Below are 9,039 nucleotides of genomic sequence, written 5' to 3' on the forward strand. Positions count from 1 at the left end.
TTCCCCTTTTCACTCACGGGCGAGGAGCGCCACTCGAGTCCCCGGGATCCGGCCCATCGCTCGAGCCACCGAGCAGCAGCAGCCGGCCGCAGCGGCAGCCGGACCCGAGCAGTGGGAGAGCGCGGCGTCCCCTCCTCCGCCCGCGACACACTCCCTGGAGTAAAACGACCTTGAAAGTAGGCTCCCCAACCTTGCTTCGGTGGTAAACACCTTTGAGGCTGCTTCCTCAAAGGGATATTTACTTTAAAACGCTACTGGGATGGAGCCTCTTTTGTCCTGCTTCTTCCTTTCCCTTGAAGTGAAGGACTGCACCTTATCAGTTACTGAGAAGATGCGTCGTTTTCTCTGCTCCAGGCCACTAAACATACGATCCTGAATATTTTTTTTTTTTTTTGGGGGGTGGGTGGGGGAGATTTTTTTCCTCATAAATGTCCATAGTGGACCTGACCGCTTTTATTAGCTTCCCCGAGTTCTCAATCGGGAAGCATTGATGACCCCCCCCCTGAGTTGCTGTGACCTGTAGGGGGAAACGGAGTCAGAAGATTTGTCCTCCCCCTCAGACCTGTCTGATTCTTCATAGGCAGATCTGCATTTCATACGGCTATGACTCCATTTTGATAGGGATCCTAGTGAGTCCCTGACCTCAACCCTAATCATGGACCTCAGATCTGAGGCAAACTCCGGGCTTAATCTGAGTCTGTTGAATACAGCACTGGCCAGGCTTTTTAGATCAGGTACTAGATAGCTCCCGGTTGTAGAGAGCGGATTCCCTGTCTCTGGTTTTAGAGGTGCATTTTTGGTCTGTCCTGAACCTGAAGGAAACAGATGAAAGGACCTCTGTACAAAGTGAACTTTCATGATGCACTTACCACTCAGATGCAAAAGAGGCGGTACCGGGTTGCAAAGAGGAGTGATGACATCAGACAAATCCCCTCTGTAGGCTTTCCTGCAATAAGTCAACCAAAGAAAACCTCAAATGTGTGCATGACACTCAGAAAATTCTACATCAACAATGAAAATTGGCCCAAAATCAAGACAATGAAAAGCGATTCATGCTAAAAGATATATGCTTTATGGGCGTGTCCAGGATGCTGAGCTGAGTGGACGTGGGGAAGAGGAGCTCCTGTTGACCCTCAGCTAAATCAGCACTTATCATAAGCACAAACCTACTCACCGGCTCTCAGGATGGGACCACGGAGGATTAAACCGTCGCAGCAGGCATCGGTGGCCCCCCCGCTGCACACCACGGCGCTGGATACTTTCTTGGGCCTGGAACAGGGTCCAGGGGAGGCCCAGACGCCATCTTTCCAGGAGCATGGAGGGGAAATGGAGGCACCGGCCCGGCCTGCTAAGCAGCAAGAGAAGGAGGAGTGGGTGAGCGGGGACACAGGGGGGAGTGGAGGAGTCCCTGCAACAGATCCAACAGGGGATGCCTTGGCTCAGCAGCCCTGCACTGCATCGGATCCTCAGGCACAGCAGCAGCAGGCCCAGGAGCACATAGTGGCTGTGGGAGATAAGGTGGAGGTCGGGGGGCAGCCCTCCCCACTGCCAGGAGAAGAAGGGACTGCAGCTACAGCTGGTAATATCAGGGAACAGAGCAGCCTGCTTCCCCCCTCTGGGCCTCGGTGTGGAGATCAACCTTCCCAGCTTCCCCAGCACCAGACTAAAACTCCAGCGTCTATTACTGCAGGTGCTCACCTTAAAGGGCCAGACACCTTCTATAAGGACATGCATGATTTCATAAGTAAACTTCCTTCTAAAGAGGACTTTCAATGCCTCATACGTGAGGTTAAAGCAACTTGCAGGTCAGAAATAGCTGAAGTGAGGAGAGATTTGCAGCAATTGTCTGGCAGAATTGAATCCCTGGAGGAAGAGCATGACATCACCAGATCCCATGTATCAGAATTACACAAACTGGCAACATCGCAACAAAAAATAATGGAGGATATGCAGTCTCACATAGAGGATCTCGACAACAGAGGACGCCGTTGCAATGTCCGTGTGAGGGGGGTCCCAGAGTCAGATGGGCCCGAGGACACAAACTCCATACTACAATCCATCTTTAATGAAGTGTTGGACGCTCCCCCTTCTAACATCATCAAGCTGGACAGGGCACACAGGGCTTTACAGCCGAAGAATTTATCCACCCAACCCCGGGACATCATTTGTTGCATCCACGACTTCTCCACCAAAGAACTGATCATGGCTAAGGCTAGAATGAGGCGCACGGCACCTGTGTTCAATGGCAAGGAAATCCAGCTTTTCCCGGATCTTTCTCGCATCACACTCCAGAAAAGGCGGCACCTCAAACCCCTCCTCACGAGCCTGAAGGAGCACCAGGTTCCATACCGCTGGGGTTACCCGTTTGCACTAACAGCGCGCAGAGGGGGTAAATCGGCAACCCTTCGCACTCCAGCAGATACCACTCTGTTCTGTGAAGCACTGGACATTCCAGCGGTCTGTATCCCAGATTGGGACTTGCAAAGGTTGGAAGGTCCGCCCCCTCCCGTGTGGTCCAAGGTGAGGGGTGGAGGGCGTGGGGCTTTGGGGGGGAGAGGAGGTAGGGGCCGCGGGTCGCCCCCCTCCCCGGCTCACCGTTGAGGACACTTCTTAACCTGGTTGGTGCCTATTTCTTATACCCTCTGAGTTCCAGTGGCTGAGCATGCTTTGTGATACTGTGACTCTCTCTACAGCAAGCCTCTGACTGTCCATTGTGTCATCTGCGGCCCTCTGGGTCTGTTGAGCTGCATAAGGGGGGGGGGGGCTGTAGCCACAATGATGCCGTGGGTGGTAGGGGGGTTGGCGGGAGCCCGGTCCCCTTACTTGGAGTTAGTGGTTGAGGTTTTTTGTTTAGTTTTTTTTTCCCTTGTTTCCTTTTGGCACGGGCCCGTGCCCACTGGACTGACCCCCGTGGGAGGGCTACTGGGGAGTGAGGTGGGTGGCTCTCTTAGCTCAGACGGGTTGGGGAACCTCCCTCTAGGTCTCTCCCTTCCGGGTTGACCCCCCGGGAATCTATGCCTAAGGTTTATGCATTTTGGTTAATGTTCTTAATTCATGTTCATTTCTATGTTTGTCCTTGTCTTCCCCCCTCCCCGATGTTTTTTCCTTATGTGTCCTTTCAGGTACCACCCCTTCTAGAGTCCCTGGGAGCTGCGGCCCTTTGTCGTATGGACCATCTCCTCTGGCCGGCTTCACAGGGGAAGTCATGCCCCCGACGGTATAGGTGTGCCATTAGCTTTTTCTTACTTCTAAGTTTTAGATATGACCCGCATTATCTCTCTTAACGTAAAAGGTCTGAATTCACCCCGTAAGAGGAAATTGCTGCTACAGGAACTGTAAACATCAGGTGCAGACATAGCCTTTATCCAAGAAACACATTTTGTGGAATCAAACACTTTCAAATTTGCGTCCCACCGCTTTCCCATCCATTACTCGGCTTACTCGGGCTCCAAGAGGGGGGGAGTTGCTATTTTAATATCCTCCAGTTGTCCTCTACAAATTACGGGTTCTCACTGCGATCCAGAGGGTAGATATGTGATTCTGGAGGGCCAACTGGGGGGATCCCCGCACATACTGGCCAACATTTATGCACCTAATGAAGGGCAGATACGCTTTCTTAAGAAAATACTCGATCTGATAGGCGGACTGGCACCGGCCTCTACGGTGTTGGGGGGAGACTTTAACATCCCTTTTTCGGAGGTGGCCGACAGACTCTCTGTGGGTGGACACCCTCCATCGGGTGCTTTGAAAAATTTGTCCCGGGACTTTCGTAGGCTCATTAGATCAGGGGCTTTATACGACGCTTGGAGGGTGGACCACCCGGGAGAGAAGGCCTTTTCCTTCTACTCGCATCCGCATCAGACGCACACCAGAATAGACTATTTTTTCATTGACTCACAGCTGCTGGGGCGTCTTGAGAGGGTGGAAATGGGATCCATTACGTGGTCAGACCATTCCCCACTCATAATGGACTTCAAGAAAGATGGTCCTCGACCTAGGCCTCAGCATTGGCGCCTTAATGAATCTCTGATCAAAAATCCCGACACTAGGGCCTTTTTAAATAAGCAACTGGTCGAATTCTTTCAGTTGAACACGGGCACGGTCACGTCGCCGGCAACACTCTGGGAAGCTCACAAGGCAGTGATGAGGGGACTATGCATTAGAGAGGGCGCCAGGGCTAAAAAGAATGCCACAAGCCAGCGGGACTCTATAATGGCCCATCTTAAGCTACAGGAGGGGAGACTGGCGGCTGCCCCATCACTGACTATTCTTAGGAGAGTCATCAGCCTTAGGGAAAAGTTGAGAGACTTGGCAATTGGCAGAGCAGAAAAATTGCTAACCTTTTCCAAACAAAGATACTATGAAAGGAGTAATAAGGCTCATACCTTACTCGCCAGGCAGCTTAAGGAGCGCGCTACATCCTCATGCCCTCAGGCTCTGCGCGACGAAAAGGGCACTATCCACTATCACCCTGCTTCAATAGCTGACATTTTTTTCAATTACTACAACAAGCTTTATAACCTTCCGGTTCCCCCGGGCATGGCTTCGCGCGGGGCTGGGGCACTTGGGGACTATTTTTCGGCCCTTGAGCTCCCTTCACTGCCTTGCGGAGCAGCCGCGGCTTTGAATGAAGAGATTACTACAGAGGAACTGGAGCAAGTTCTGGAAGCCCTGCCTGGCGGGAAGTCACCGGGCCCGGACGGCTTTACTTATTTTTATTACAAGGTGTTTGCGGCGGAGCTCCTCCCACACATGGCCGCCTTGTTTAACTCTTTCCTTCAGGGTGACCCTATCCCTCCATCCATGCTACACTCCCATTTAATCCTCCTGCCCAAGCCACCCAGGGACCCATTGGACTGTGCTAATTATAGACCAATAGCCCTTTTGAACTCCGATTTGAAGATGTTCACCAAGCTCTTGGCGGCCAGGCTTAATCGATGGTTGCCCCAACTCGTGTATAAAGACCAGGTGGGTTTTGTCCCTTGCCGTCAGGGGGGGGACAACACCAGGAAGGTCATAGACCTGGTGGATGTGGCAAATCGGACGAAGCAACAGGCGTTGGTGTTGAGTCTAGATGCAGAGAAGGCTTTTGACCGCCTTGCGTGGCCTTTTCTCTTCAAGACAATGGAGGTCTTTGGGATCTCGGGTGGCTTTATGCGGGCCTTGAAGTCCCTGTATAGCGCTCCTACGGCCTCTATCAAACTCCCCCTCCACATCTCTAAGCCTTTTCTCATCTCCAATGGCACCAGGCAGGGGTGCCCCCTGTCCCCCCTCCTTTTTGCGCTATGCATAGAGCCCCTCGCGGCCTCGGTCAGGAGCAACCCAGACATCTCGGGGGTCCTGGTCAGGAATAAACCGTTTAAAATCTCACTTTTTGCCGACGATGTGCTCATTACACTTACTAACATCCATGTGTCCCTTCCAATTTTAATGTGCACCTTGGGTAGGTACGGGAGCCTTTCGGGGTATAAGATCAACTCTAGCAAAACGGAGGCAATGCCCTTGAATCTCGACCCGGTGGCCCTGGATTACCTGCGTTTGAATTTTAAGTTTCGTTGGAAGACAGATGCGGTCAAGTACCTGGGGGTTAACCTCACATCTACTTATGATTCCCTCTATAACCTTAACTTCCCCCCCCTTTTCCGAGAGCTGAGAACTCTTTTGAGCAAGTGGTTGCCCCTCCCTCTTTCGTGGATGGGGCGCATTGCGGCGGTTAAAATGAGCTTGCTCCCAAAATTATTATATTTCTTTGAAACCCTCCCAGTTAAGGTACCAATAAAGGAGCTGAAGTCCCTTCAGGCGGCTATCCTTAGATTTATTTGGTGTAACAAACGTCATAGGGTGGCCAGGGAGGTGTTGATGGCTCGGAGAAACAGGGGGGGGCTTTCTGTCCCGGACATCCTAAAATACTATTGGGCGGCCCATCTTAGGAGGATCCCCTGTTGGGTGTCCCTTTGGGCATACAACAGGTGGACTGAGATTGAAAAACTTTGGCTGGCGCCTATACATCCAAACGCGCTCCTGTGGCCCCCGGCCCGGTGTGATTCGCCCCCCCCTCTTCTTGGACCGATGCAGTTCACTAGGGACCTCTGGGCATTTTGCATTAGAAGATTTCCTTTGGCATCCCCCTGCTCCCCTCTGGTGTCCTTCATATACCAACCCTTGCTCCCAAGCAGTCTGGAGTCGGACATGGTGCACCCCTGGCTCAAGGCAGGTCTATTCAGATTTGCAGACATTATAGATGGAAGTACAATGCAGATCCATTCCTTTGAGTACCTTAGAGATAAATTCTCTCTTTCTAATCGAGAGTTTTTCCAATATCTGCAGATCAGAGACTTGGCTGGCTCCTTGTTTGGCAGGGCAGGGGCCTCGATTCCCACAGATTTTGAGAAAATTTGCAGAAGGGGTACTGATACTAAGGGGCTGATTTCGGAAATTTACATTTTGCTTTCTGATTCACGGGAGGGGCCCGAGGGGTCTTTTCCATACATGCGGAAATGGGAGTCTCTATTGGGAAGGCGGATACTTCCTCAGGAATGGGCAGCAATCTGGGGAAACGCCGCCAAGACGTCAATATGCACACTATATAAGGAAAATATCTATAAAATTTTGCTATTTTGGTACCACACTCCAGATTTCCTTCATGGCATAGACCCCTCCATACCGGCTTGTTGCTGGAGATGCGGGGGAGGCAGGGGCACCATTCTGCACATATTCTGGTCCTGTCCAGGGATAGTCCCCTTCTGGGAGCGGGTTAGAGGGTTGATCCATAAAGTACTATATATAGAGGTTGATCTTGATCCCCTGATCTATGTTCTGGGTCTTGGGAATGGGGGATTGGGAAAAACGGCCTCTAAGCTTTTGTCCCACATCCTTACGGCGGCCAGATGCTTAATTGCAAAGAATTGGAGGCAGCCAGGGACACCCTCACTCCAGAGCCTCAAGTATAGATTACTGGACGTTAGACGCATGGAACATCTCACGGCACTATTGCATGACACAGTTGACCGCTTCCAGGCTGTCTGGGCACCATGGGACTACTTTGCGGGACAGGAGGATCTGTGAGACTGAGGCCTATGGGTCCTATGGAAGGAGCATGGACTCTTGAAACCCTTCCCTCTTCCCTCCTATTTCTCCTCTCCCCTCCTAACCCTCCTCACCTGTCCTGTCATTGTTTGTCTAGGTTCGATAAGAATTGTGAATTTTATGTTTTATTTTATGTATGAAAAACGTAAATTGAAAATCTCAATAAAAATTCAAAGTTTAAAAAAAAAAAAAAAAAGATATATGCTTTATTATTGAATTTAAAAACATTTTTTTGTAACTGAAAAATATAAAAAAGAGAATTGCTCCTGAGAGGGACCTGAAAAAATACCCAGAATATGGAAAATGTACAAAAATCTACAGAAAAAAGTGAAATTGGCAACAATAAATGGATAATATGCAGTAAAAGTCCTACAACATATAGTATGTGATATAAATTAATTGTAAAATACCAATTTATATAAAAAAAAGACTACGTGAAAATTCGAAAGGTATTATGATCATTGCACAAACCCAATTAATCTACCATCCATTTATTGCTGTGAATTGCACATGCCCTGGTAAATGTAAACATTATACTCGTGCTGATGTTAAACCATGAACTATACAGCCACAGAACTAGATGCAACAAAACTAGCTGCCAGGGAAGATATAAAGTGCACAGAAACTGCCAATTTACATTGAAGTAAAACTCTCCTGTTGTACAAATAACCCAAGGTTATATATTTACCTAAATAGGTGACCGTACAGAGCCTGGGTCTGGGTGAATAGGTCCCTCCACCCCTCTGGGTGGCTAGTTTTGTTGCATCTAGTTCTCTGTGGCTGTATAGTTCATGGTTTAACAGCAGCACGAGTATAATGCTTACATTTACCAGGGCATGTGCAATTCACAGCAATAAATGGATGGTAGATTAATTGGGTTTGTGCAATGATCATAATACCTTAGAATTTCCACGTAGTCTTTTATATAAATTGGTATTTTACAATTAATTTATATCACATACTATATGTTGTAGGACTTTTACTGCATATTATCCATTTATTGTTGCCAATTTCACCTTTCCTGTAGATTTTTGTACATTTTCCATATTCTGGGTATTTTTTCAGGTCCCTCTCAGGAGCAATTCTCTGTTTTTTATATTTCTAAGTTACAAAAAAATGTTTTTAAATTCAATAATAAAGCATATATCTTTTAGCATGAATCGCTTTTCATTGTCTTGATTTTGGGACAATTTTCATTGTTGATGTAGAATTTCCTGCAATAAGGTCTACTGGCTTTTAGACTCTGCTGGCTGGACCAGGTGTCCCTCCTTCCAGAGCGTATCTCACCTGAGCCAGAACACTGCTCTCCCAAACGCGCTGAGGCCTGCTTTCCTGTTGCCTCTTCTGAGTGACAGCCTATGGCTGTGGTGGCAACAGCGGTGGCTGCTGCTCATCTATTTTGCTGGAGGGCTAAATTGGCTGTTGCGGTGCGTCATAGTCTGTGCTATCCGGCAGGACCACGTTGCTGCCAATACCCCTCCCGTGGGGGGTTATGAGGTAGGATGATAGTGATGCTCACAGGCACGACCCTCGTGGGTCTGCTGTGGCTCTTCCCTCAGCACCTCAACCGGCCGTTGCAGGACCAGTGCCGCTGCCAGTATCGACCGGCCAGGGCTGAGATGCTTCGGCCCCTAAGAGCGCTCTTGAAGCGCCTCAACCTGGAGGTTCCCCGTTCAAGGACAGGAATCCAACTGATGCGGAGAGAGGTGCCGCTCCTTTTTATCCTGTAGGTTTCCAGTCGTTGAAGGGCAGATACTCTGTCATGGGTGATGGATAAAAATCTGTTAGAGGCTTCAAAAAACATGAGATTGGGGCGTAGATGATTCACCTTCCAGCAGGATAACAACCCTAAAACATACTGCCAGAGCTACAATAGAATGGTTTATAGAAAAGCATATTCATGTGTGTGTGAATGGCCCAGTCACAATGCAGAACTAAAACCTAAGAGAATCT

This window comes from Anomaloglossus baeobatrachus, chromosome 9 (genome assembly GCF_048569485.1).
Source record: "Anomaloglossus baeobatrachus isolate aAnoBae1 chromosome 9, aAnoBae1.hap1, whole genome shotgun sequence".
NCBI classification, from domain to species: Eukaryota; Metazoa; Chordata; class Amphibia; order Anura; family Aromobatidae; genus Anomaloglossus; species Anomaloglossus baeobatrachus.